This window comes from Triticum aestivum, chromosome 2D (assembly GCF_018294505.1).
Source record: "Triticum aestivum cultivar Chinese Spring chromosome 2D, IWGSC CS RefSeq v2.1, whole genome shotgun sequence".
In the NCBI taxonomy this organism is placed as follows: Eukaryota; Viridiplantae; Streptophyta; class Magnoliopsida; order Poales; family Poaceae; genus Triticum; species Triticum aestivum.
In genome coordinates, this window is record NC_057799.1 from 616,743,474 (window position 1) to 616,757,910 (window position 14,437).

Consider the following 14,437-nt stretch of genomic DNA (forward strand, 5'->3'; position numbering starts at 1 on the left):
CCGTGTACACCCTGGTGGAGCAACTCTACACCGGGTCACAGCGCGCCTTGGCCGTGGTGGCCCTATCCAATGAGGTTCCGACTCACCTGGCGGAAGTACTTCGCCGGCTGGCCGTTCTCCCTCAGCGTGTCCAAGAGCTGCGACGGGCCTCTGCAAGAGCCGGAGCCATAGCTGCTCTGAGCCGGGCCAAGGCTTTCCTTCCAGAGCTAGACCCGGCGGACATTGCACTTGGTTACCCCAGCTTGAAGGAAGACGGCACCCCTTTCGACCAAAAGGACTTTGCTGCCTGTGTGAAGATCGTGCGCCCGGTGGCCACCCTGATTGGGAACGACACTGATCTGACCAAGTACCAGCCGGGCTACGATGCAGAGAATCAGAGGATCCCTACTCCGCGTTACGAAGCCGTCAGCTTGGTCCCGCCGACTCGTAAGCACACTTTTGCCCCAGACATTAACCCGGCCGGGTTAATTGACGAGGAGGCTCAATTCGAAGCTTTGAGCGGCATTGACTGGAAATCGTCAACCTTCCAGGTCATGGGAACAGCCGGAGGAGCGGAGAGGGATGAGCCGGAAGCTTCAACTCGACAAGCATCTTAACTTGTAGGCGGCTCATGACTACATCTGAAAACAATGCCTCATCTTTTGGACTCGGGGAGTCTTGTAATAGAGTAGGATCAACATTTTAACTTTGTCGTGCCATCGTGCACATGTTGAATGCTTAAGTCCATTGAAGTTGCATCCTTATATTCTTCCGGGTCATAATTGATCATTCATTTTCCTTAAGCTCAAATAGCTGTCTTTAACTATCCTGCATGGAAAAACAAATCACAAGACTCTAGGCGGCTTACCGCACTGAGAATCATAGTCTCATATATATAACCCGGAATATGAATCTAAGTTACGAAAGGCTGGTCCTCAAATATGTCCTTGATATAACCGTAATAACACACTTACAGGCTTTCAAGTACACTTCCGGTTTATATAACCCGGAGAATAAGGTTGGTACCTCAACTCCGGTTTTACCAGTCTTGATAACGCTGATTGTGTGCGACTAGCACTGTGAATCAAAGTTAAGCCGGCGGGGTGAGAACCGCCGCGCACACTATTGAGACAATCAGAAGAACCCGTTGTAAATCAGAAAACTTAGGGGCTTCCGGTTCGAATACGACCAGAGGCCCGTCCCAAAGGGGTTATGCTAAGATTCGAATGCGATCATATAGCCCCCAGTGGGTTTGGCGATGCCAATCAAGAGGACCGACAGCTATGTTCTCTTTGGTTCGAATACGACCCATGTTTGAATAGGAAGCCCCCAAATGACCTTAAAAGTTGTTTAACGACGCTGATTCGAATACGATCCACGTCGGTTCCCAAAGGGGGTTAAGCCATGATTCAAATAGGATCAAGGAAACTCCCTGATGGGCTCAGCAGTGTGCCAATCAAGTGGGTATCGACAACTATGTTCTCTTTGGTTCGAATACGACCTATGTTTGAACAGGAAGCCCCCAAGTGATTATATGACGTACGGCTAGATTCGAACACGATCATAAGCCGGATCCACCTCCAAGTTATCATGTGATCTTTTAATGGAAACAACACTTTTACCTTTGGGGGAGAAAAAAGGACAGAGGTCCTGCTTTATTGCTTATCATAATATATACATGGCTTATAGAGATATGTACATTATGAGAGCCGGTGGCTCAAGTGTAATAAGGCCGAAGCTGAGCTATGTTCCACGGCCGACGGGTCTCTTCCTCCGACTTACGTGAATCTTTGTGCACCCGAATGTCAATGAGGTAATATGACCCGTTGTGCAAGTTCTTGCTGACCACAAAGGGTCCTTCCAAAGGCGGGGATAGCTTGTGCGCATCTGTTTGATCTTGGATGAGCCGGAACACCAAATCACCTTCCTGGAGGACCCGGGACTTAACCCGGCGACTGTGATAACGGCGCAGGTCTTGTTGGTAAATCGCTGATCGAGCTGCTGCTACATCACGCTGTTCGTCCAACAAGTCAAGAGCATCTTGGCGCGCCTGTTCATTATCCGCCTCAACATAAGCCGCTACTCGAGGCGAATCATGACGGATGTCACTGGGGAGGACTGCTTCCGCTCCATAAACCATGAAGAAAGGCGTGTAACCCGTAGACCTGTTAGGAGTAGTATTGATGCTCCATAACACGGAGGGTAACTCCTCCACCCAAAAACCCGGCGTCCGTTGCAAAGGGACTAAAAGCCGGGGCTTGATGCCTTTCAGAATCTCCTAATTAGCTCTCTCAGCTTGACCATTGGATTGAGGATGAGCCACTGACGAAACATCAAGCCGAATATGCTCTCGTTGACAAAACTCCTCCATGGCGCCCTTGGACAGATTGGTACCATTGTCAGTTATAATGCTGTGTGGAAAACCAAAGCGAAATATCACCCTTTTCATGAACTGAACTGCCGTGGCTGCGCCACACTTACTAACTGGCTCTGCCTCAACCCACTTTGTGAACTTGTCAACTGCCACCAAGAGGTGGGTCTTTTTATCCTTGGACCTTTTAAAAGGCCCAACCATGTCAAGCCCCCAGACCGCAAACGGCCAAGTGATTGGTATCATCCTCAGCTCCTGAGCCGGCACATGAGCCCGTCGTGAGAACCTTTGGCAACCATCACATTTACTGACCAAGCCCTCCGCATCAGCATGAGCCGTCAGCCAATAAAAACCATGACGAAAAGCCTTGGCCACAAGGGATTTTGAGCCGGCATGATGGCCACAATCCCCTTCATGAATCTCACGCAAGATCTCTTGACCTTCCTCAGGGGAGACACAATGTTGGAACGCTCCCGTAACACTGCGGCGATGCAGCTCACCATTGATAACAACCATTGACTTAGACCGCCGGGTTAATTTTCTGGCCAAAGTTTCATCCTCAGGCAAATCTCCCCGGGTCATGTAAGCCAAGTATGGCACCGTCCAGTCCGGGGTGATGTGGAGAGCCGCCACCAATTGTGCCTCCGGGTCAGGGACAGCCAAGTCTTCCTCTGTAGGCAACTTAACAGAAGGGTTATGCAAGACGTCCATGAAAGTATTAGGCGGCACCGGTTTTCACTGAGAGCCCAGCCGGCTTAAAGCATCGGCTGCCTTGTTCTTCCTGCGATGGATGTGCTCTACTTGGTAACCCTGAAAGTGTCCAGCAATAGCATCAACTTCACGGTGATAAGCCGCCATGAGAGGGTCCTTGGAATCCCACTTGCCTGATACTTGTTGAGCCACTAAGTCTGAGTCACCGAAGCACCTTACCCGGCTCAAGCTCATCTCTTTAGCCATCCGAAGACCATGGAGCAAGGCCTCGTACTCAGCCGCATTGTTAGTACAAGGGAACATCAACCGTAGCACATAATGGAACTTGTCACCTTTAGGGGAGGCCAATACAACTCCAACCCCCGAGCCCTCCAATTGCCTGGACCCGTCGAAGTGAATAGTCCAATACGTATTATCCGGCTTTTCCTCGGGCACTTGTAGCTCTGTCCAATCGTTGATGAAATCCACCAAAGCTTGAGATTTAACCGCAGTGCGTGGCATATATTTTAGACCATGAGGCCCAAGTTCTATAGCCCACTTAGCCACTCTCCCTGTAGCTTCTCTATTTTGGATGATATCTCCAAGGGGAGCAGAACTAACCACAGTAATGGGGTGACCTTGGAAATAATGCTTAAGCTTCCGGCTTGCCATGAACACACCATAAACAAGCTTCTGCCAATGTGGGTACCGTTGTTTGGACTCGATGAGCACTTCACTGACATAATAAACCGGCCGCTGAACCGGATACTCCTTACCCTCTTCCTTGCGCTCCACCACTACAGCCACACTGACGACCCTTGTGTTAGCAGCCACATACAGCAATAAGGGCTCCTTGTCAACCGGAGCAGCAAGGACTGGAGGCTCAGCCAGCTGTCTCTTCAAATCCTCCAAAGCAGTATTAGCAGCATCATTCCAGACAAAGTCATCAGTTTTCTTCATCAACTGGTACAATGGCATGGCCTTCTCACCCAAACGGCTTATAAACCGGCTTAAAGCAGCGATACGACCCGCCAGGCGCTGGACGTCGTTTACACACGCCGGCTTAGCCAGAGAGGTGATTGCCTTGATTTTCTCCGGGTTAGCTTCAATGCCTCTGTTAGAAACCAAGAAACCCAAGAGCTTTCCTGCAGGAACACCAAAAACACACTTGGCCGGGTTAAGCATCATCTTGTAGACCCGGAGATTATCAAAGGTTTCCCTCAGATCATCTATCAAAGTTTCCTTCTCCCTGGACTTAAGCACAATATCATCTACATAGGCATGAACATTGCGCCCAATCTGGTTATGAAGACAGTTCTGCACGCAACGTTGATAAGTCGCCTGTGCACTCTTGAGTCCAAAAGGCATAGATACATAGCAGAAGGCTCCAAAGGGAGTGATGAACGCCGTCTTCTCCTGGTCCTTAACTGCCATTTTAATCTGATGATATCCAGAATAAGCATCCAAGAAACTTAAGCGCTCACAACCCGCTGTAGCATCAATGATTTGATCAATACGGGGAAGAGCAAAAGGATCAGCCGGACATGCCTTGTTTAAGTCCGTGTAGTCCACACACATCCGCCAGGTGCCGTTCTTCTTGAGCACGAGCACCGGGTTAGCTAGCCACTCTGGGTGAAAGACTTCAACAATAAAGCTTGCCGCCAAGAGCCGAGCCACCTCTTCACCAATGGCTTTCCGCCTCTCCTCATTAAACTGCCGAAGGAACTGCCTGACCGACTTAAATTTCAGATCAACATGGAGAGTGTGCTCAGCGAGTTCTCTAGGTACACCTGGCATGTCAGAAGGCTTCCATGCAAAAATGTCCCTATTCTCACGGATGAACTCGATGAGCGCGCTTTCCTATTTTGGATCCAGATTGGCACTGATGCTAAACTGCTGAGATGAATCACCTGGAACGAAATCAACAAGCTTAGTCTCATCAGTCGACTTAAATTTCATTGCTGGCTCATGCTCCGTAGTCGGCTTTTTCAGAGAGGTCATATCTGTCGGGTCAGCATTGTCCTTGTGAAATTTCAACTCCTCTGTTGCACAAACAGATTCTGCATAAGCTGCATCGCCTTCCTCACACTCCAAGGCCACCTTCCGGCTGCCGTGAACTGTAATGGTCCCATTGTGACCCGGCATCTTGAGCTGTAAATACACGTAACACGGCCGTGCCATGAACTTGGCGTAAGCCGGCCGCCACGCCATGGAAAACAGTATTGGACTGGCTGAGGTTCTTATCAATCAATCCCATACGACGGAAAGTCTCATCATAGAGGATGTTGATGCTGCTGCCTCCGTCCATGAGCACCTTAGTGAACTTATATCCTCCCACCTGAGGAGCCACCACCAGGGCCAAGTGACCCGGATTATCAACCCGGGGAGGGTGATCCTCCCTACTCCACACAATAGGCTGCTCAGACCATCTTAAGTAGTGTGGAATCGCCGGCTCAACAGCGTTCACAGCCCTCTTATGAAGCTTCTGATCTCGCTTACACAGACTGGTGGTGAATACGTGATACTGTCCACCGTTAAGCTACTTTGGATTGGTCTGGTAACCCCCCTGCTGCTGTTGATGACCCTGGCCAGACTGCTGATTAAGGCCCCCTTGACCGTTTTGAGGATTGGAATGTGAGCCGCCGCCCAGGCCATGAAAACCGCCAGCGCCTGAGCCGCCGCCCGGGCCATTGTTGCCATTAAAGGCATTGGAATTCTTGAATGCCTTCATGATTGCACAATCCTTCCATAGATGAGTAGCCGGCTTCTCCCTAGAGCCATGCCTTGGACAAGGCTCATTCAACAGCTGCTCCAGCGTCGGGCCTGACCCGCCGGCTCGGGGAGGCGGCCTCCCCTTGCGTCGCTGGTTATTACCCTGTGAGATGGCGTTGGCCACGAACTCTAGGCTGCCGTCGGCCTTACGCTTGCCACCTCCTTGGTTCGCCGGGTTATGCTGAGGACCCTTGCCATTGCCGTTCTTCTTTCCCTTCCCTGTCCTTTCATCATCCGACACGGGGTCCTTGGTACTGTCAGAGTCAGCATACTTGACGAGAGCCGCCATCAGCATACCCATATCATTACAATCACGCTTGAGCCGCCCAAGTTTCATCTTCAGGGGCAGGAAGCGACAATTCTGTTCCAACATTAAGACTGCAGAGCCGGCATCCATCTTATCCGATGAATGTATTATCTCCTTGACCCGGCGAACCCAATGTGTCGTAGACTCACCCTCCTGCTGTTTACAGTTAGTCAAATCCACAATTGACATAGACTGCCTACAGGTGTCCTTGAAGTTTTGTATGAACCGGGCTTTCAGCTCAGCCCAAGACCCAATGGAATTCGGTGGCAGTCCCTTCAACCAAGTGCGGGCAGTCCCATCTAACATCATGGTGAAGTACTTAGCCATCACCGCTTCACTAACCTCCAGCAATTCCATGGCCATCTCGTAACTCTCGATCCAGGCTCCGGGTTGTAAATCAGCCGTGTAATTAGGCACCTTCCTAGGCCCTTTGAAGTCCTTGGGTAGACGTTCATTGCGGAGAGCTGGCACTAAGCAAGGGACACCTCCAGTCCTCGTAGGGATACCCACGTCGACGGAAGTCGTCAGATAAGCCGGGGGAGTCTGGTAAGCCGTTAACTGAGGCACCTGCTCCGCCTCCTGCCGCGCTCTGTCTTGGTCTATTGCACGAAAGGCTTCGTTACGAGCCGGGCCATGGCCAAGGGGCAAATCATGGTGTCGGACGTTACTTGAGCCGGTCGCTGAGGCCATGTGTCTGCTATAACTCGGGCTCCGGCCTGGACGAGGGGTTGAATGTATCCTGTCCCGGCTGTAAGAGTACGCCTCTTGCTGCGCCAACACTGTCTGAAGGAGTTCTCTGACCCGGCGGGTTTCAATAGCCGTTGGAGAGTCACCGTCAATTGGGAGAGCCGCCAGCCGAGCTGCTGTGGCGACCATGTTCTCTAGCGGGTTAGCATAATGACCCGGTGGTATTGGCACATACTGAGGCGGGGAAGGGTTCACCCGGGGAGGCCCCATCACTTGTGGCTGAACAGGGGTCCCAGACCCGGGCACTATGATCCCCGGCGGGTTACTAGACCCTGCACCTGGCGTGTTGAAGAGGTTTCGAGGATTGTAGACCGGAGGGAGTCGAGATTGGGCCTTTTGATGCCTCCTTCTCATGACCTCATTGGACGCGTTCTGATCCATCATGAACCGGAAGGACTGCGCCTGAATCAACTGAGTCTGGGCGTCGAGAGCCGCCCGCTCCGCAGCCATCCCGATCCCTTCCGCCGCCAGATCCTCCTTGGCTTTTACTAGATCTAACTTTAACTGCGCCACCTCCTTGTCATGCTGAGCTTGATCCGCCGGGTCAACCGTGGCGGTCAACAGGGCCGTTATCTTGTCCGTGAGATCCATCAGCACCTGAGCCGGCGAGGGCACCGGATTTCCTGACCCGGCGGCAGGGTTTTGAAAAGGCTGTGCACCGGCCATGAAGATTCCAACCCGGCTCGGCGGCTCAAAAGGGTCTGGAATACTGTCACCATCGGAACAGCCCATGAGCCTGCCATCTTGAAGTTGATACAACGAGTTTGACTCATCTGTGGACGACTCGCCGTCAGAGCCGGCGGCCGTCTCATCACCAGATCCAGACCCTACAGAGAGTCCTTCATGGATACATCCCACAAAAGCATGCTTCAAGGCAGGTAGGGCCCGGGCGGGTCGCGCGCGCTGAGCCGTCTCGATGAGATCGGCGCAGAGATCCGGCTCAGGGCCCGGCTCACCAATCTTGCCAATGAAGACATGAATTCCGCCGAAGGGGACCCGGTACCCGTACTTAATTGAGCCGGCATCGGGGCCCCAGTTTGCATCGTCGATGTAGAGCTTGCCGCGACGACTCTTGGTCATCCGGCCCACAGCGTATCCCTTGAGCCCTTCGAAGCTGCCCTTCAAGAACTCAAATCCACCGTGCGCTGGCCCCATGGTGGGCGCCAACTGTCGTGGAATTGTCACGGCAGATGTCCTCGTGCTAGGACTTAGTCGTGGAGCCATCGCAACTAGGAAGCTTAAAGGGGTTAACGGGACAAGGAACACGAGGGTTATACTGGTTCGGCCCCTTACGGTGAAGGTAAAAGCCTACGTCCAGTTGAGGTGGTATTGCTTATGGTTTCGATGAGCAGGGAGCTTGATTGCTATGCCTGGCTCTCGATGAGATCTTATGTCCTTAAACCGCTGCCGGGTCGTCCCTTTATATAGAGAGGTTGACGCCTAGCAGCTCTCAGAGTCCCGGCCGGCTCATAAGAGTGTCCGGCTCGGACTCTCAACTATTCTTGCCTTACACTACAAGTTCTACCATAATAGCGGTTGTAACTACGGGCCTTAAGCCATCCCCGGGTCTTAAGCCCATCTTTGGCCCGCCGTCTTCAAGCTTGGCGCCGGGCTTCAGGCGATGATCATTATGAGTAACCCGGCCCCTCCGGGCGGGTGACTCTAAGGTTTATATCCTCAACACAAACAGAAGCTCGAACGACATCCACCCTGCTAGCCCAGGCTGCCGACCTGGAACCTATCCCCTAATCGAAGAAGAAGCAGAAGAAGGACTCCAAAACAAGAAACATCGCTCTCGCGTCATGATCATCGCAAAACCTATACCTGCAACTGGTGTTGTAGTAATATGTGAGCCACGAGGACTCAGCAATCCCATTACCATGGGTATCAAGACTAGCAAAGCTTAATGGGTAGGAAAGGGGTAAAGTGGTGAGGTTGCAGCAGCGACTAAGCATGTATGGTGGCTAACATATGCAAATAAGAGCGAGAAGAGAAGCAATGGAACGGTCGTCAACTAGCAATGATCAAGAAGTGATCCTGAACTCCTACTTACGTCAAACATAACCCAGAAACCGTATTCACTTCCCGGACTCCGCCGAGAAGAGACCGTCATGGTTACACACGCGGTTGATGCGTTTTAATTAAGTCGAGTGTCAAGTTCTCTACAACCGGACATTAACAAATTCCCATCTACCACATAACCGCGGGCACGGCTTTCGAAAGATAATACCCTGCAGGGGTGTCCCAACTTAGCCCATTATAAGCTCTCACGGCCAACAAAGGATATTCCTTCTCCCGGGAAGACCCGATCAGACTCGGAATCCCGGTTACAAGACATTTCGACAATGTAAAACAAGACCAGCAAAGCCGCCCGATGCGCCGACAATCCCGATAGGAGCTGCACATATCTCGTTCTCAGGGCAACACCGGATAGGTCAAGCTACAGTAAAACCAGCCCTCAAGTTTCCCCGAGGTGGCCCCGCAGGCTGCCCGGTTCGGACCAACACTTAGACAAGCACTGGCCCGGCGGGGGGGGGGGGGGGGGTTAAAATAAAGATGGCCCTTGGGCCGGCCGACCCAAGGGAAGGGAAATAGGTGATAGGCAAATGGTAAAACCAAGGTTGGGCCTTGCTGGAAGAGTTTTGTTGAAAGCGAACTGTCAAGGGGGTCCCATAAATCACCCAACCGTGTAAGGAACGCAAAATCAAGGAACATAACACCGGTATGACGGAAACTAGGGCGGCAAGAGTGGAACAAAATGCCAGGCATAAGGCCGAGCCTTCCACCCTTTACCAAGTATATAGATGCATTAATAATATAAGAGATATTGTGATATCCCAACCAAGTTCATGATCTTTATGTTCCAACCTGGAACAAACTTCATCTTCACGTGCAACTAGCAACGCTATAAGAGGGGCTGAGAAAAGCTGTAACATAGCCAAACAACGGTTTGCTAGGAAGGGTGACAAAGGTTAGAGGTTCATGGCAATTTGGGAGGCTTGAAGAGCAAGCGAGAGAGCAAGCGATACGTAGCGCAGCATAGCGATAGAACGAAGCAACTAGCATAGCAATGATAGTAATGAGATCCAAGGTGACGGTCATCTTGCATGAAATCCCGCTAGGAAGAAGACCGAGTCCATGAAGAAGATGAAGCCACGAAGATGTACCAAGCGTAGACGAACGAATCCTCACGAACGCAGCGAAACGGGAACTATCGAGAAGAAGCACACAACATGGTAAACACACCACACATGAACAAGGCATGATGCTCAACCAAGCATGATGCATGACAAGGCTATATGAAGCTACTCATTGCAAGAGATGATGCATACAAGAGCAACACATCAAAGCAAGTTTAAATGAGGCCAGAAACAACATATAACAATTCCGGTAAGTCCTCATATGCAAATTTCGAAATTGGTCCAGATCTGAATAAAAAGTTGAAGTTGTTAAACAGAAATTTAAGACGCACCAAGATGATCTACACGAAATTCTAGTCAAGTTACATATAAAGTTCATTTAGTTCGGAGCTACGGCCTAGAAGATATGAGCAAAATAAGATAAACATGGCATTGATGCAAAATGCATCCAAACATCAAGAAAACACCTCAAAACAAGGATGCAACATGATAATATGATACTAAATGCAATTCTAAGCAAGTTTCATATAGAGCATGCTCAAAACGGAGCAACGGTTCAACACATACACTCCAAACAATATATAGCAACAATCTGTCCAAAACAGCAACTAGGCATATTGCAAGCATCAAAACAACATGCTACAACACCCCAACATAATAACAAAAGGCAAGGACATGATGTACAGGTAAAGCATTACAAAACATGAACACTGAGCTATCTACAGAAATCACTATAACATGCTCAAAAGGACATGATAAGATTGCAAATAATAACAGATCCACAGACTTGGCAGAATTCCAGGACATGGCAGAAATAACATCAGGTTGCAATGTTTAGAGCTAGCAATCAACATGTTACGGCAAGCTATAATGGAAAACTAAAGCATGATATGATTCTACTTAAAGCACAGAACAATAATCCCTTACTGATCATGAGCCAAAAAGGCACAGAAGATATGATGGCGCCCATGCAAACATAGCAAGTTTTATTAACAGTTTCTGACTTAGCAGAAAAACAGAGCATGGAAGGATCAACAATAAGTAGGCATGTTGTTGAGCTTGAATCACTCACCACAGAGCAATACATGGCATGCAAAGGTAACCAACAGTAAGAAGATATGAATATGAAGCTAAGCATGGTAAGAGGAAGTCCATAGGGTACATGGATCACTAGCAAAACACATGGCAAGAATGAACATTATGTTAACAGGCTGACAGCAACATTATTTAGCAAGTTTGGATCAAAATTACAATAAGCTACAGCAGGCCATAAATGCAAACAAGGAAATGGATAGATAGAGCATAACATGTATAACAAAACATCCTTAGTTAACATCTCCAGATTATGGATATAACTCATGGTAGCAGCAGTTTTACATGGCAACAAAATATAACAGGCTCAGACTTAGAAATCACAAAGTCACAGAAATCAGCAACATCACGGAGGCTACTTTGCATGCTTGTGCTAATCACCACAGAGATCACAAAAATACATGGAAAGCACGTATGTAAGGATGGCATGGCATATATCAAAACACATGTAGAGCCCATGCTCATAGGATGCACAGAGAAAACGCAACAAAAATGACAAATGAGCAAGTTCTGATAACAGACAGCAGTTAACAGCATATAGCACTTTTGCAATGATGATTAGGGCATCAAGATGATCCCAAACAAGCATGACACAATGGAACAAAATGACGAGAATATCATGATGAACATTTTGATATATCACATACACGAATCGGAGCAGTATGCATGGAGTTATGGCAGGTCAAACATGGCATCAGAATAATGGATCTCAGGGACTTAGCAGATTTCTCACCCCGCGAAATCGGGACGGAGCCGTTCGGGACGGAGGGATCCGGGGACGACGGGGGCGTGTTTGGATAGAGGGACTGGTGGATCTCGTCACGATCCACCGGACCTCGCCGGAGACGACGGAGATGGCCGGAGGGTGGCCGCAGACGGTCGGGCGGACGAGGAGAAGCACCACCGGGGTCGGGGCGGCGAGCACCGGCCGGCTCCGGGCCGGAGGACGGCGCGGCGAGGTTCGGCGATGGCGCGCTGGCGGGGCAGAAAACGGCGGCGGCGGCCGGACGGTGAGAGGGCGCCGGTCGCCGGCGAACGTGGTCGGGGCGGAGGCGGAGGATGGCACGGGGCAGGCGGCCGGCGACGGCGTGGAAGCCGAGGACGGGGCGCCGTGGTTCCGGGCACGGGAGGTGACGAAGGTCGCCGGGGAGGCGCCGGCGGGAGGAACGGCGGCGGCGCACGGCGGGCGGACGGCGGGCGGACAACGCCGGGAGCGGGCGCAGTCAGCCCGAGGGGCGGCGGCGTGGGATCGGGCCCCGCGGGCCGGCTGCGGGCCGCGCGGGCCGGCGGCGGCGGAGGAGAGAGGCGCGGTGCGGGGGACACGTGGCGGCGCTGACGTGGCGGCTGTGGCGGGTGCCTGTGGCGGCGACAAGTGGCGGCGGCGGGTTGATTGGGCGCAGAAACCGAGGAAAGAGGAGGGGATTAGGGTTAGGGATGATTTCCTTCTCAGATTTGGACGGGGGAGGTGTTTTTATAGGCAGAAGGAGCTAGGAGAGTCCAAATAAGGTGCGGTTTTCGCCCACACGATCGTGATCGAACGACCGAGAGCATGGAGGGGGTTAGGATGGGCTAGTGGGCTGTTGTGGAGGGGTGCTGGGCTGCAAAGAGAGAGGGGTTTCGGGCTGCGCGGTTAGCCGTTGGGGCATCAAACGACCTCCAAATGGAACGAAACTTGACAGGCGGTCTACCGGTGGTATACCAAGGCCGCTTGGCAAACCTCGGGCCATTCCGAGAAAGTTTAACACCCGCACATGAAAAGAGGCAAAAGGGGGCGCCGAGTGACATAGGAGTGTCGGATTGCAAAACGGACAACGGGTAAAATGCTCGGATGCATGAGACGAACATGTATGCAATGCAATGCACATGATGACAAAATGCAACACGCAAGCAAATGACATGGCAACGACGGCGAATAACTGGAAGACACCTGGCGCATCGAATCCGGGGCGTCACAACACTCCTCCACTAACAAGAGATCTCGTCCCGAGATCTTAGGACCGAGACGGAAGAGAAAAGAAGAGGTGAAATGAGAAACACAAGAGAAGATGAACAACGCAATGCCTCCGGAAGAATTGAAAGAATTGAATGAAAAGAACTTAGAAGGAAGGATTGAATGGAGTTGTTGAGAAAATCAACAACGAAAGAATAAGCTTGTTGTGGTCTTATAGGTAACGTCTCAAGATCAGAAGGTGATAACCGGCCACAAACGGAAAAGATTGGATAGCTGAGAAGAACGAAGAAATGCAAAACTCCACTTCAAAAGAATACGAAGAATTAATTGCACCTTGCGAAGCAAGAAGAAGAATATTTGAGCTTCGCCTACAAGAATCTTGATGAACACTTGAAGAATGAATTGAATACTGACGGACCACCGTGAAGAACTCCGGTAACGAAAGGATTATGAGATAAAATTGAAGGATGAAAGGAAAAGATTAAGGCCTTGCGATGATTCTAATGTAGGTTCCGACGAGATGGCCGAGGAAGCTTTGAACTCCGGGAAAGAAAAGATGAAAACACTTTGAACCGAGAGATTATTTATGATGAACAATCTCCGAAGGAAGGAATTAATCAGCTTGATTAAAGAGAATAAGAATTATGTTATGCGTGTCCTTCGCCAATTATATGATGAGAAGCAATGGATTGCATACAACTTATTCGCATTTGAAAGGATTAAGGGGAAATATAGCGCCAAAATTGGGAAGGTCTTCATGAACCACCGGTAGGATTGGAAAGAACGAATGAATTGATATGATGACAAAGGAAGAGGAATGCTGAAGGAACCATCGTAAGAATTCAAAAATGACTGATGAAAGAGAATGAATCCCCGAGAAGAATTAGAAGAACAAATATGCTTGAGGGGATTTAGATGCAAAAGAACAAAGAGATAATGAGCTGATTAAAGAACACTTGAACGAAGCACTGGGATAATTGGATAACGGTAGCTGAAATGTGGGGATGAAGAATTCTTCTGGATAGATGGCCTCCAGTGAAAAGAAATGGAAAAACAACTCCTGACATACTCCGGATGGGTAAGAGGGAATAACTGACAAATAGGAAAATTTGAGAGGATAGCATGAAACTAGAACCACGAATCTTCGAGAGAACGAGCAAGATTTAGAAGGAACTCTTCTTCTTCGATCTTCAAATGACGACGAGAGACACCACAAAATTACTGAGATACGCCGGTAGAATGAAAGGCGAAGAGGTTAAGGCTACAATGAAAATGTTTTGAAATTGATCTTGGAAAAGATCTGACTGATGAAATTCATACTTACGTCAAACTTCGAAAAGGATTTGAGGATAACTCCGGAATAATTAGAAGAGTCGGGTAAGATCCTG